This window comes from Callorhinchus milii, unplaced genomic scaffold, assembly GCF_018977255.1.
Source record: "Callorhinchus milii isolate IMCB2004 unplaced genomic scaffold, IMCB_Cmil_1.0 Scaffold3, whole genome shotgun sequence".
Lineage (NCBI taxonomy): Eukaryota > Metazoa > Chordata > Chondrichthyes > Chimaeriformes > Callorhinchidae > Callorhinchus > Callorhinchus milii.
The window spans coordinates 81082894-81098479 of record NW_024704744.1 but is presented as its reverse complement, the minus strand read 5'-3'; the positions used below and the strand labels follow the sequence as shown (position 1 = coordinate 81098479).

The 15586-nt window shown below is 41.3% G+C and overlaps 1 protein-coding gene across 8 annotated transcripts in view; it reads left to right on the top strand.

The window, feature by feature from the left end:
* Positions 1-15586, top strand: part of b3gnt2b (UDP-GlcNAc:betaGal beta-1,3-N-acetylglucosaminyltransferase 2b) — a 33647-nt gene that overhangs the window by 13156 nt on the left and 4905 nt on the right. For 3 of the 8 annotated variants that reach the window (XM_007892358.2, XM_007892355.2, XM_007892357.2), the window contains exon 2: positions 6714-6801. The exons of 3 other annotated variants lie outside the window; for them this stretch is intronic. The gene's annotated coding sequence lies outside the window, so the exon portion shown is untranslated. Of the gene's footprint in view, positions 1-2962; positions 3029-6713; positions 6802-13743; positions 13801-15586 lie in introns of those variants that run through there. 2 more of the 8 variants (XM_007892356.2, XM_007892362.2) reach the window with 2 other exon arrangements.

Here is a 15586-nt window from a genome sequence, read left to right as displayed (position 1 = left end):
GACATTTTGACATAAGGTTAATAATAATTCTTGCATTTGATATCGCGCCTTATGACGTCTTTGAGATGTCTCGAAGTTTCAAAGACTTCACAGAATATACTGTATGGCTCTGTGTCAAATTGAAGCATTACCAATCTCTTCCCCCAATTTCTGGTTTCAATTGGATCTATGAATAATCATTAATCTTTACATTATTTAACATCAAATGGATGTTTCCAAGCAGTTCACTTGTGGAGTAAAGTGTAGTGTCTCTATTTTTAGGCGAAATTGCAGGCAAATATAATTATGCAAAGGAGCAGTTTTGAACCCCATGTTTGGCTTCAGATCACTAATTGGTCAATGGAGTCTGTAACCTTCTCCGTTAGCTGGTATGGACTCTTGAGTCCCTTTGTGAGGCTTCAATCCATAACTTTCTGATTCAGAGGTGAGTGTGATGCTATCTATTCTAGAATTGGAAACATTTGGGCACCTGCACTATTATGATGTGCGGCTCAATTGAAAGAAATAGTCATATGTGATGAACTTGGGTTTATGGTTGAAACATAAGAACTGTTGTATGTTCTGTATCTGCGTGTACCTTGGTGTTCTGTATCAGGTCCAAAATTGCACTATACAGACACTGAAACACTGTCCCCTCCATACACAATTTCATATAAAATTAACTGTTCCCAGTTGCTGATAGATGGATAATAATAATTCTTGCATTTGATATAGTGCTCTATGGTGTCGTAGAGACATCTCAAATCACTTCACAGAATGTACTGTAAAGTGAATTAACTGTATATTTTGTGGGCAAAACTTGTACCGTCATGTAACTTGGTTGTGGTATGTGAATAGTTTCTCCAAGTCTTTTTAAGGTTCCGAAGTTGATTTCCTATGTCTTGATCCTTCTACTTCACACCAGAAGCACCCTCTTTTGCCACCTCCAAAATAATAACAACAACAAAATACATTTGTATAGCACGTTTCACATTGGGAGGACGTCTCAAGATGCTGGCCAGACAGAGTTATGGACCCGAGCTGGGGGTCGGGGTGGTGGAGGGCAGTGGAGGAAGCAGGGAGATCAAAAACACAGACAAAGAGTAGGGTCTTGAGATGGGTCTTGAAGGTGGAGAGGGCGAGGCGGAGGGACTGTGGGATGGATTTCAGAGGGTGGGGGCAGAGTGGCGGAAGGCACGCCCTACAATAGTAGGTTGAGTAAGGTGGGGGACGCGAAGCAGACCGGAGCCCGCTGAGTGGAGGTTAGCGAACAGGATGGTAGGTGGTTAGGAGGTCGTAGGGATAGGCGGGAGCAAAACCGTGGAGGGCTTTGAAGGTGAGGACCAGGATCTTGAACTGTATCCTCTGTGTGATGGGAAGCCAGTGAAGTTGGGCAAGGATGGGGGTGATAGGGTCGCAGAGCCTAGTCTGGGAGAAGACACAGGCTGCAGAGTTCTGGGTGATCTGCAGTCTGTGGAGGGAGGAGTTGGGGAGGCCGACGAGCAAGAAGTTTGCATAGTTGAGCCTCGATGTAATGCAAGCATGTATGAGGGTTTCGGCGGCCAGCGGTGTGAAACAGTGGCGGAGTTGGGGGAAGGCAGAGCAGTCATGGCACAGATGTGGGGTAGAAAGGATAGTTGAGGGTCAAACAAGACCCCAAGGTTTCGGACTGGCTTAGTGAGGTGGAGTGTGCAACCCTGGATGGTGATGCTGTCAGCGCCTGAGGTGAGGAGGCGCTGACGGGAGCCAATCAGGAGAGCCTCGGTCTTGTTGACATTCAACTGAAGAAAGTTAGCTCTCATCCAGGACTTGATGTCCGACAGACATTCAGTCAGGACAGCAGTGGTCCTGGAGTCGAGGGTGGAAAATAATTCAAAGATGGTCATGTACATAAGTAGTTAGTTAGCTTTTACACTGGCAATATAATTGCTTTCACTGTATGAGTGTTTGGTTTTGGACCCTCTCTTCAGTTTGATTGGGATGGTTACAACTGGGCTTTAATCAGCTCAGTGAGGATTTCTTCTTATTTTTTTTCTTTAGTTTACATTGCTCTGTATTGCACATGTGATTTGCAGCAATGTTGGGCAATGATCTACGTCACAGCCCTTTGCTTCTGCTGTTCTGGCAGTAGGACTGTGTGATGAGGTTGAGGTACATTGTTCTCTGTCTGGAAAAAGTCATATGGCAAAGTTACAGGCATTACCATGGTCGAGCGGGCTGATACTTTAACAGGTTATTTTATCAGGACAGATTTTTAATAGATGGAAGTGTCAAGAAATGTAAACCAATTCTTTTGATTTGATAAATGCATTCCATTTTGTGGGAGTGTGGGACACCTGGAGAGTTGCTGGCCAGGCATACAAAAGGAATTCTTGCATAAGTCATCCATTTCTTACCTCGAGACATCTCTTCCTTATGTCCCCTTCCAGCTTGGCTCAGATGATAACACTTTTGTCTCTGGTTCAAGCCCTGCATTGGTATTATAGTTCAGTCTAAACAGACACTCTAGTGCATTTCTGCATTGTTAGATGTGCTATTCTTCAGGTGAGGTATTGAAATGAAGTTCCAATTGTCTGTTTAACATACATCTCCTACAGTACTATTTGAAGAGAAGGAAATTAATCATGTGAAATGCCTTGTGGTTTTAAGTGCTTTTAAGATATGAATGCATTTTGATAGTTCAACAATCTTACAAGTTCTTGCTTTTTCACAAACAACATTGTATTTATTTTAGTCCCTTGAATGGATCTTTGCTTTTAGTACATCACCGACTGTTAAATAGTTTTGGCCTATTGTCCATTTTTATCAAATTAAGTTAGAAAGCTGGCTTATTGGTTCTACTGATTTCTCTTGGAAGAGATTGGTGATAGGGAAACGTATCATAGTGTCTAATATTGAAGTTTGAACTTCATGGCAAGTGGAACATGCAAGCCTCAAGCAATATATTTTTTAATGCTGTTATTGATCATATATTCTTTCACAGGTAAGGGAAGGGTGGTCTGGATATCGTCTTTTGTCTCCTTTTGGTGTACAGCTTGATGTTTTATGTGTAAGTAATGCACCTCGCTGGCAGACTGGACCTCAGTTTAACGTCTCTTTCAAAGGATGGTATCTCTGAAAATGCAGTGATACCCCAGCACTGCATTTTTATCAGTCGCCACAACTTGAAGTTTTTTTTGCAATTTATAAAAGCATATTAGGGCAGAATGCTGTTTATACTCCTGAGTGTCATAATTCGCAATAGATTTTCATACACTGTATCTGAAGCCTATTAAATACAGCACCTTTTTTCTGCCTAAATAAGATCTATCTCTGCGTCCTTCTTAAACCCTATCAACCCGCCCGCTCCCGTTGCTCGGGCCTGTCTGCTTCATGCCCCCATCCTGCTCATTCCACCATTGGCAATTGGATTTTCAGCCCATCTGCCCCCACTCTCAAGAATTCTACCCCAGAGACCATTTGCCTCGCCCCTTCCCTCGCCTCCTTCAAGGTCCACCTCAAGACCTTCCTCGTTGACTGTGCCTTCGATCATCTTTCTCCATCCTCCTCACCTTCGTTCCCTAGGTCTCCACCCCTTATGAATCCAACCCCCAGCAAGGGTGCAACCCCCCGACTGTCCAGCTCCTTGGGCTGTCAACCGGCTGTGGAAGGTGCTACATAAATGTAGTTGTTGTTGAAGGACAGAACTGAAACTATTGCTTTGATTTCATTTTTTCTGAGGCAAACATTTTTGAACTGAAACTTATTTATTTGGCTAGTTGATAGACTGAATGTCTGATACCTGAAGTAAATGGATCATTTTGCAGAAATCCAGTTTATTGCATTCTCATGTTGAAACTATGTATCCCTTATGTTTGTTTATGTGAGTTTCTGGAGTTTAAATCTGGTCTAAGTTACAGTAACTCCTGCAACCACACTACAGTTCTTGCATAAATAGTATAATCGCCTAAGTCGTACATTTACTTGAGTTCCATTCAGTTTCCTCTCAAAATTACTTAGATTTCTTTGCACTACTTGCTTTATTCACCTCCTGACTCATAATGCATACTCTCCATTACCCCCATGCCAAAAAGAGCAGTAAACCCGAGGATTGGGAAGGCTTCAGAGGCCAACAAAGAAAGACTAAGAAACTGATTAGGAGGAAGAAAATGGATTGTGAGGGCAAACTAGCTAGGAACATAAAGACAGACTGCAAGAGTGTGCAAGAGTAGTCTCTTCCTCTTTATGTACAAATACATAAAGAGGAAGAGACTAGCAAAAGTGAATGTGGGTCCATTACAGGCAGAGACAGGAGGAATTATAATGGGGGATAAATATATGGCAGAGTTATAAAACAAATACTTTGCTTCTGTCTTCACATTAGAAGACACAGAAAACTTACCAAAAATAGAGGGGAACCAAGAAGCTAATGTTGGTAAGCAACTTAGGGAAATTAACATCAGTAAAGAATTAGTACTAGGGAAACTGTTGGGATTGAAAAATGACAAATCCCCTGACCCTGATGGCCTGCATCCTAGGGTTTTAAAAGAGGTGGCTGCTGAGATAGTGGATGCCTTGTTTTTGATCTTCCAAAATTCTCTGGATTCTGGAACGGTTCCCATTGATTGGAAGATTGCAAACGTAACACCACTATTTAAGAAGGATGGGAGAGAGAAGATGGGGAACTGTAGACCAGTCAGTCTGACATCGGTGGTAGGGAAAATTCTAGAATCCTTTATTAGGGACGTCGTAGTGGGGCACTTAGAAAACCATAACATGATTAGGCAAAGTCAACATGGCTTTACAAAAGGGAAGTCATGCTTAACAAATCGTTTAGAGTTTTTTGAGGATGTAACTTGATGTTAGATAGGGGAGAACCAGTAGATGTAGTGTATTTAGATTTTCAGAAGGCATTCGACAATGTGCCATATAAAAGGCTGCTACACAAGATTAGGGCACATGGAATTAAAGGCAATATATTAGCATGGATCGAAGAGCGGCTAACGGGAAGAAAATAGAGAGTAGGGATAAACTCGTCCTTCTCAGATTGACAAGATGTGACTAGTGGAGTGCCACAAGGATCAGTGCTTGGGCCTCAACTATTTTAATCTATATCAATGATTTAGATGAGGACATAGAACTTAAAATATCTAAATTCGCAGATGATGCAAAGCTAGGTAGGAGAGTAAGCTCTGAGGATGACACAAAAAGATTGCAAAGGGATATAGATAGGTTAGGTGAGTAGGCAAGAAGGTGGCAGATGGAATATAATGTGGGGAAGTGTGAAGTTACTACCTAGGTGAATAAAAGCAGGAAAGCAGATTAGTTTCTAGAGGGGGAGAGACTAGATAGTGTTAAAGTTCAGAGGGATTTGGGTGTTCTTATACACCAGTCACAAAAAGTTAGTGTGCAGGTGCAGCAAGCAACTAGGAAGGCTAATGGCATGTTGGTGTTTATTGCAAAAGGGTTAGAATACAACAGTAGGGAAGTCTTGCTACAAGGGGCCCTGGTGAGACCGCACCTAGAGTATTGTGTGCAGTTTTGGTCTCCTTATTTAAGAAAGGACATACTCGCATTAGAGGGGGTACCGCGTAGATTCACTAGGTTAGTTCCTGGGATGAGGGGGTTGACCTATGAGGATAGGTTGAGTAAACTAGGCCTATGTTCTCTAGAATATAGAAGAATTAGGAGTGATCTTATAGAAACATATAAGATTCTTATAGGGCTTGACAGAGTAGTCCGTGCGAGACAATTTCTCCTGATAGGAGAATCTATAACTAGAGGTCACAGTCTTAAAATTAAGGGACAGCTCTTTCGAACAGAGTTGAGGAAACATTTCTTTACTCAGAGGGTAATGAATTTATGGAATTCTCTACCCCAGAAGGCTGTAGATGCTGAGATTGATAGATTTCTAAGGGATTAAGGGATATGGGGATAAGACGGGCAGATGGAGTTAGGTTAGAAGATCAGCCATGATCTTATTGAATGACGGAGCAGGCTTGAGGGGCCGAATGGCCTACTCCTAATTCCTATGTTCCTATGTTTACCGGCTGCGTTGAATTGCAGGAAATGACGTCTTTACCAGTTTACTTGTGCACTTACTGCATTGAATCGTGGGAAACGTAGTCTTGATCCATCGATGCACGTGCAGAAGAACTTAATTTCGCACAATTCCAATGCTTGCACATGTAAAGCTTGTAAGTGTGCGTGCAACGGTGGGTCAAAACCACTACATTTCCTGCGATTCAATGCAGCTCCATGAGCACATACCGACTGCATTGAATTACGCATGTACATTGCAGATTATTGATTAATTTGGATTTTATACGATTTATACAGTTTGCCTGCATTTCAGACTTCACGTAAGTCGTATCAAATGTTATCATACGCGTGCTCCACCTGCTCTAGCCTGCTTCATTCGTCTCACCTGCTCCAGCGAACTGACAGATGTGCTTTCAGACACTTTGGCCCTTCTCTTCTGAAAGGCCCTTCCTCTTTGCTTTTTCAAGCCCACTGATCTTTTTGACTAAGTCTTTGTTCACCTCCTCCCAGTCGTCTTTGTAAAGAGCTTTGAGATGGTCTCCCTTTATGAAAGACGCTACATAAGTGAAAATTGTTTTAAAGTTGAATGCTCACTGGAATTTTTTTCCCTGTTGCACACATATTATTTCTATCAATGTTGGTCATTGTGAAAAATGTGCTGCTCCATAGAGGTATAAGAAATGGAAACATTCAAATAATGTCTTCTTTCTCAGAGAGACTTGCTGCTATAAGATAAAAGACAAGACGTATAAGATAAAATGACGAGCCTGCTTCACTTTCACGTTTAACAACGAATAAAAGGTACCATTAAAGTTCTAGGTTTATTTTTGAAAGGCTTAAGCTATGCTAAACATGAAAAGTACATAGAATTTCAGTTTTTGAAAGGTTTAAGCTATAACATTGCATTTTGAAATTCTAATGTTGAAATTCTTGGGCAAACCTCACTGAGATTAATCCATTCTACTGTAGCTTCAATCCACATGTTGTCTGTTTGCTGCAATGCTACATTTAGTTTGCCTAAGTTGTATTTAACTACTACTTAAATAATAAGTAAGTTGCACTTGCTAAACGGAGTAAGTGATAATAATATAATAATCCTTGCATTTGATATAGTCATATATAGTGATATAGGCTTTTCACGTCTTCTAGACATCTTCTAGACTATGTAACCATGGAAGCAACTGTCAATTTTCTATCCTCCCCTCCTGAAGTTTGACTTTCCATCCTTTGGATGGGATATTCAGATGGACATTAAAAGCTGTACATTTCTAATGTACATTGCATCATGGGATCCCTAACCTGAGATGGTCAGGTCAATTGGACAGCACCCTGCTGCCTCGGCTAAGGTCTGTTAACTCAATACAGCCAAGGAATAAACCTGTGTTCTTTCTGATCAGACAATCCAGCTCTTCACTGAATAAACTCACTGACCTTTTGGCATAAATTGAGAAATAGTGAAACGCTTCAAATTTGGATGCAGTATTTTGGCTCTTCTTGCTACAGATACTAACAGTATTCATATTGTTGGCAGAGTTTTGATAGTGCTGAATAGAGCGATTGTTCATGGGTCAACCTTTTGTTTCATTACGATGACTGCTAATCTGCTTGCTATTTTTTTTAAAAAAAGCACAAATGTTTTTGTTAATTTGAGGATGGGCTCAATTCACCATGAAAATATTCGTAAGTTCTGTTTGAAACTTACAAAGCTCAGCTGTGTTTGTTGGTTTTAAAGATGGAACAGATTTTGTTTAATCTATTTCAGTATTTTTCAATGTACATAGTCACTACACTTTGCACATATTCTGTGAAGCACTTTTAGATGTCCTCCTGCCGTGAAAGATGCTATATCAATGCAAGACTTATTTAATGGCAATGCAGCTGTAAAGATTGCCAACACGCTCAATATAAATGTATGTACTTAAAAATACAGAATATGTTATAAATCTAAGCACATAAAACAATCGAAAACATAACTCCGTCTTTCACAAGTGTTCCTAGAATATCCTGTGATCTACTTTTTGTAAATTCAAAGCACTTGATTTTCTGTAGTAAGAATGGGAAGCAGACAATTATTAAAAAATGGTCTGGAATATAAAAGTAAAGAGGTGCTTCTTCAGTGATAGAGAGCTGTCCACACCTCATTTGGAGTAATGGGATCAGTTTGGGCATTCATTCATAGATGGATGTATGGTCTTGAAGGGTGATGTCCAGTACCGGTTCACTAGATTAATAACTGGGCTGAAGGAGCTTGGTTTTGATGGGAGGCTAAATAGACTGGGAAATATCCCCCAGAGCAGAGGAGGTTAAAGGGTGATTTGTTTGAGGTTTTTAAAAAAATAAAAGGAATTGGCAGACTAGATAGTGGACGACTATTTTCATGGTGGAGGGATCTGTTAAAGGGGGATGTATTCTTTATCTTAGAGCCAAGAACTGGAGTCAGAAAGCACTTTTTAGAGGGTTATGAATATGTGGAATGCTCTTTCCCCCGCCCGCCCTCAAAAGCTATTTTTGTCATTGGTGACTTTGGAAGCAGCAGTACCTCTCACATATTTACAGTAGCAGTGCCACAATTTAAAGGCAGCAATAGATGATCTGGATCACTGTAACTGGTTACTGATCTGATGGAGGAAATGACAATATTTACATAACCATTTTTGCTACTAGCAATTCTTGTGTTCTAAGAAGCTGTGAATCGGAGTTGTTTAAATGTGTTTTGAAAATTCGTGTAATTGGTCAGGGCTCTTAAGAATTCCAGCAACGACAGAATTTTTAAACAGAATCGCTAAGCTGGTCTAATATGCCGAGGAATTTGCCGTGTTCAGTGTTCTTGCTAAAGGTCTGGATAAATGCCAGCCCGATTCTCCAAAGAGTATATTACTGATGCCTTTGGAGGATTGAAGACGCTTCTTCAGATGGGCCTTGGCGTCTGCCTGGATAGTAGTGGCACCTTGTTTATTTTGCACCACTGCTGTTAATGTATCAATTGGCCGCTTCTCCTGTGAAGGTTCCTCTGATAACTTGTTTGGTTCATTGAAATGTGCATACAATTCTGGATATGTTTTCTCGCTGAACACAAACCGAAACTGTCACTTACTTGCCAGTCTCTAAAATAATATCACTTCACATCATGCAGTCCTGATTGTGTGGCTTGATATTGGTGCCTGGAAACCGACATTGATGGAGGAAGATTTGATGGGCTGGTTAGATATTGACGCGCTGTGCTTTAATAAAGGACCATTGAAGTAAAGTGTTACCTTTTTTATTTCCCCACCCTAAATATCCAATTATTATTTTGGAGGGGTGGGGTGATGCCCAGGATAATACCCATACGTTTCCAGGAAAATCGCATGCAACCGGGTGGGTTCTGGGAGCATGTGCATCTATCTCATTGTGTTCAAACAACTGTTTTCTTGAAACGAATACTGATTACACAATGAATTTAGCTAAGTTTTGTTTTGTCATATTTTTACCCGTCGTTTGACACACAAAACTGACCCCCATATTGCATTTCTACGCAGGTTTTTAAGTTGTGGGTAAACAATGTTCTTTATGAATTATTAAAGTACAAATACCAAGACCATTTTGTGCTTCTTGTTGGCGATTCTGCTGTGGCTAAGTTAAATGGTTACTTGGCAACACAATAGGTTATTAAACTCTGGACTCGGGATCAGATCCTTATCTGATTACCAACCAATACATCTCCACATTCCATTTTTCCTCTTGTAATGCTTTTTTTACATGACTGAGTATTCAAACTGTTAATAATTTCTTTATGCCACTACATTCTCATTATTAAGCCAGGTGATGCCAGGCATAGGAGTGGAGGGGCAGTGAACTTTACATTGTTTGAATCGGTGTTCGAATTGAGCAATTTTTGCTGCCCAGAATAGCTGCGGTATTTGACTGCATAGACATCAACCCAGCATTGTATTGAGCACTTTCAGAGGTTTTAGTGTGATAAGGTGCTAAATCAAATGGAAGTATAAGCAGCAATGTATTAATTCCCTTAGATAATACAATGACTTCTCTGAGTGCCTTTTTGGATACATTTTAATTTCTGAAATGTCTTATTTAAAAGGGTCAAGATTTACGCTTTTGCTAATAAAGATGCTGAATCTTTGAAACATGGCCCTTGTGTTTTCGTGCTCCAGGAGATTTTGAGTAATTGGTTGCTGCCTTAATTGCCTGTAGAAATCATGCAGGTATTCAAAGTGGATTTACATGATTTGAATTTTGTGTGAAATAAGTCATTTCTGAAGCTAAAATTTGTCATTTTTAAAAAGTGGTCAGTTGGATAGTTCGAAACTTTACCCTGAGGTGTGCTGAATGTGTTTAAGCTGTTATTATTTATTGCAAGACGTCTACCATAGGTACTGTTAGTACATCAGTGTACTGCCCCACAGTTTGCGAGAATGGGATTTATATTGGAGGTTCCCACAGCATTATCACACTCGTGATCCATATACTGTATCCTGAGATTATTTTCTTGTAGAAATCTATCTAATTTTTTCTTGAAACAGATAACATTTTCTGATTCCATTATCTCCCTTGGGGCCTGCTCCATAACTTTATTACTAACTCACTGAAGTAGAGTTTCCGCAGATTTGTTCTAAATTTACCCCCTTCAATTGCAGATCATATCCTCTGGTTCTACTAAGCCAAATAAAACAAGATAAAACAGCTAATCATAGTCTACATTGTCTATTCCCTTCAGAATCTTAAAGACCGTAATCATATTGTGCCTCAACTTTCTCTTCTCCATGAGACCTTTTTTATTAAAAAAAACCTCCAGCCAGTAAAGATCATTAAATCTGATCTACGCCATTTGGTGCTGTCTGCAGTCCTTCTCAATAACAAACATTTTATTTCACATGATTTTACTGGAATTCTTTTTAGGTCAGCTGGGTGTCTGACACATGTGAACACCCATCACCATGCTTAAGAGTATTCAAACCAAACTGAGATTTTCATGCATCTCTCCTCCCCATGGAAATCTCAGAGATAATTGTTGAAGTGGAATGTGCACTCTCCCTGGAAGGACGCATCCTACCCACCTAATTCCAGAAAGTCTTAGCCACAGATTGGCAAGAACCAAGGCTCGAGGACCCCAGAGTGTGAGTTGGGGTACTGCTGGAATCGCATAGCTTGATTTTACTGTCCGGCAAGCTTTCCCACTGCTTGTCCAGCTCGGACCACCCTACCAGTTAAAGCTTTGGCTTGCAGGGTTAACAGGAGCTATGGGATGAATCCCTGTCTCCAGTGACTGGTCTGCCCTTCCAGATCCTGCCGATGAGCTGTGCTATCATCATCAGTGCCCTGGAATACTGTGGATCCACCTGGCTCAGGAACTGGACTTCCGAGACCGCCCAGAGGTCTGGCTCAATTCCGACATTCCATTGCCAGGCACGTCACCTCGGAGCCAGTTCAACTCCAAGGAGACCCTGCACTACCCCCCACTCCCCGCAGGAGGATTTTACTGTAAAGTGTCGTGACTGAGCATAGTATTTTGTATGCAAAATACCGCAGAGTATTTTGTTAGCGTACACTGAAGCCAATTTGTAATAACAACAATTTGCATTTATATAGCACCCTTCACGGAGGGTAACATCTCGGAGCACATCTTGTGATCCACAAACAGCCATGGAGTGAATGACCTATTTTATCTGGGGATTGTTGGCTGGGAACCTTGCACAAGCTTAGAAACCGAATTAACAGCATTAATTTGCAATTGTAATGCCCTTCCCGTGAGACTTGGAGTACGAAATAAGAAATCTGACCCTGGAGTTTGTCCTGCTGTTTTAAATTATAGCCTGGGCCAATAGAAACGTGTGGCCACAAACTTTCCATGGAATCCTCTACAAACAGCGACCTCCGCAATAAACCCACTAAAAATTGTAGTTTAGGCCCCGCACCTCTTGTGCTGTTTATCCGCTGCAACTGTGGATGGGGCACACCCCGTGAGTGTGTGTGTGTGTGTGTGTGTCTCCCCATGGATCTGTATGTGTCTCTCCCTGTGGGTCTGTGGGTGTGTCTCGCCGTGGGTCTGTATGTGTGTGTGTCTCTCCCCACCCCACCCCCACCCCCGCGGGTCTATGTCTGGGCGTGGGTCAGTGGGGGGTGCTGGGGGTGAGAATCTGTGGGTGCCTGGGTGCGAGGGGGTGTCTGTGGGGCCCTGGGCGCGAGGGGGGAGGTCTGTGGGAGCCTGGGCACGAGGGGGGGTCTGTGGGGGCCTGGGCGCGAGGGGGGAGGTCTGTGGGAGCCTGGGCACGAGGGGGGGTCTGTGGGGGCCTGGGCGCGAGGGGGGAGGTCTGTGGGAGCCTGGGCGCGAGGGGGGGTCTGTGGGGGCCTGGGCGCGAGGGGGGAGGTCTGTGGGCGCCTGGGCGTGAGGGGGAGTCTGAGAGGAAGGAAGTGGTGAGCTCTTGTAGCCCCCGTAGTCAGGACACTGGTCCTGAGTGTCTTTTTTTGGAATATCTCCAGGGCCTATGGGCCTGCGCTGGTGGATAACCCCCCCCCCCCAGTGGAGTTATCCAGTCTTTGTTAAAGAAGAAATTAATTTTTAAAAAATTTACAACAATCTAATATGTGGTATTTCCTCATGTTTAGTTTTTATCAATAAAGTGAAAAAAATGTTGTTTGGTAGTAAAATCTACTTCAATAGCAACAATCAACCTCGGCAATGCTCTGCAGAGCACGGCAAATTTCTCCACAGTTTCGGGCAGATATTTCTGAAATATTTCACTTTTTTGTTGGCCCAGCTTATAGCCCGATTATACTGAAGGTAACGGTTGGTAATTGAATTGCCTGTTTATGTTCTGGGGCAGTTTCTGCAACCTTGCATAGTTTCTTAGTCCCCATTTAGGAGTTTTGTTCATTGCAACTACCTTCTATACCGTGAGGAAAGTGTATATCGGTGAGCTGTTGGAAAACTGCTTTGCTGGCTTGCTGAAGGCTGGCAGATGTTTGGTTTGATCAGGTCACCTCTGGCATTTATGTTGGAAGGTGAGGCAACACTGACAACACAGGTACAGCTGCCTCAGTGGCAGAAGCACTGAATTTATATATCGATATTAATGATTTACATTTTAATTTGTTAACTAAATGTATGTTCAATTTGACCTGCATAGCAAAGTTAACCTTAAAAAAGGCATGAACTGCACTCAGCAGAGATGCATTTTTGTATCCGGAGGGTTACTTGTGTGATGCAAGATCGTTAAAGCTCCTTTGGGAAGGCAGATGAGCGAAAATAGTGTGTGTTTAATGTGCATGTTGTATAAGCAATTTATACAATGGGGAACAAATTATCGGTTTCTGCAAAGACGACATTTGGTAAATAGACTGTAAGATTGTGTATTCCAATGATTTCAAGAAATGCGCAACAGTTTTGTGCAATTCAACAATCTTGTGGATGCAACTGGCAAGGAATTAATTTATGAATTGATACTGGTTAGTTGAAATGCATTCCAAGTGTTAAGAGCAGTTTCCAACCACTTCAATTCCCTCTGTCAATTAGTCATAAAATCTTGGGATTCAGGTGGATCTTAAGGGATGCAGCCTCTTCTTTTCCTTTCTCTCTCCTCCCCCACCACCACCATCTGCAATTTCAAGGAAACTTTTTTTTCTTGGTTATTCTGTCTCGTATTCTCTCTTCCCCGAATTTAAATTGGTTGTCTTAAATGCGTAGGAAGTCAGCCTTTTCTTCATGTTTTGTTTTAAAGGCTGGTCTGAAATATTGGACCTCAAGCAGGCTGCATTCTAATGGGATTACCTTATACACATAAATTGTTGCTGGTTCACAGCCAGGTAATTATAATTAATTTGTGACTTGAAGGTGCATTATTCGCAAGATGAAATGAGTAACACTAATATGATGCAACATTTCACAAATAAACATTTTTCAATTTCCATAGCTTTTCATGCTGCACTTACAATAGTGTAGCATTTCTGTTATGCTTATTGTACAGGTGGATTTTTGTCAAGCTGTTTTGAATAGTTTTACTGGCATGGAGTCTCAAAATTGCATTTAAGCCTGAAAGCTCTCCATCTGACATTATGAATTCATTACTGCCATCTGGCATTATAAACCCGCTGCTAACGTTATGATTCTTAAATGAAGAAACCAACCCAGTCTATCTATAGTTGGAAATCTTTCATTCCAAACTAAAATATACAGTTTAATAATCTTGAATTTGAAAACTAGTTTTGCTTTTCAACTGTTTTTATATGTGGATATCAAAGATATATTGGAATTCATTCATCACGATCAATCAAATTCTTAATAGTCGAATTTTTTAATGGACAGTTAAGTGCAAAATAACTAAAATTCATTGGTTGCCAATTATTTTGACTGTTAGAATTAATACTGAGTATCATTAGTGGATTCTATTATCACTTTTAAGCTCCATCTTTTAGCTGTGGTGAACCCCCCCACTCCCCCCGTATTCTTTCAGTGCTCGGGATTCCCAGAACTGTTTTGCAGTATTCTCAAATGTGGCTTCTCAGTGCTGTACTTGTGTGAAAAATAAGAGATTAGTGTTTAAGTCTGTGAAAAATTACTCATTTCATTACTTTTCCGGGAATTTTTTAATAGTTTTGACTGAATGCTCAAATACATAATTGCAGTAGATCTGCATTGTTCTGAAGAAACTCTACACAACAGTGTAACTCAGGAAATGAGCGGTGGGGCTTTTTTATAAAAATCATGGTTGGCTCATCTAATTTGTGTTGCCATGGTTCATTGCAAGGCTACTTGTCGTGCATTAAAAGTACAGTATTTGGCTATAGTGTATTTCTTTGAGGTGTACGTTTTAAAATCGCTTCACAGAATATATTGTAAAGTGAAATGACTGTATTTTGTGGAGTCCTGCAGCTTAGTGGTTAGAGCACTCGCCTCGCAATCGGGAGGACCTGGGTTCGATTCCCGGGCAGGGTGAAAATGTTGGGCATGTTTCCTTACTCTACACGCTTCTGTTCACCTAGCAGTAAGTAGGAACCTGGTCGTTTTCAGGATAATAATCCGTTCAACAAAAAAAAATAATAATAATTTGGTCACTCAATCCACGACTGTTTGTGGGACACTGCTATGCGCAATTGGCTGCCGCGTTGGCCCACAAATATATACAGTCAATTCACTTTGCAGTGTACTCTGTGAAGCGCTTTGAGACGTCTCGGAAGACATGATAAGGCGCTATATCAAATGCAAAGATTATTGTATTATTATTGATGAGCCCAGGATTATTTGTGTAATGGGCAAGTTACTTGACTTTGTTGCAACCAAGCCAATACTGTTCTGACTTGACATTCAAGAAAGAGCCACTGGCTAGCAAACCGCTTGTCAGGATGTCAAATCCCGATTAATTGCTCCTATGTATTCCGATTTCTTCCTTCAGTTCTCTAAATGTTTTGCTGGGTTTCTCAGCAGTGCCCCAGCTAGTTTGGTGTCCTTACCATTTGTTGAGACTGTTTTGCCTGGGAACTTTAACTGGTCTTGGGTATGTGCTCTCTTGCTCTATTGACCGGGTAGGAGGATATCTGAAGGCTGCACAATACTCGTCTGAATCAGGATGTTCAGTGTCTTTAAGCTGTCCTT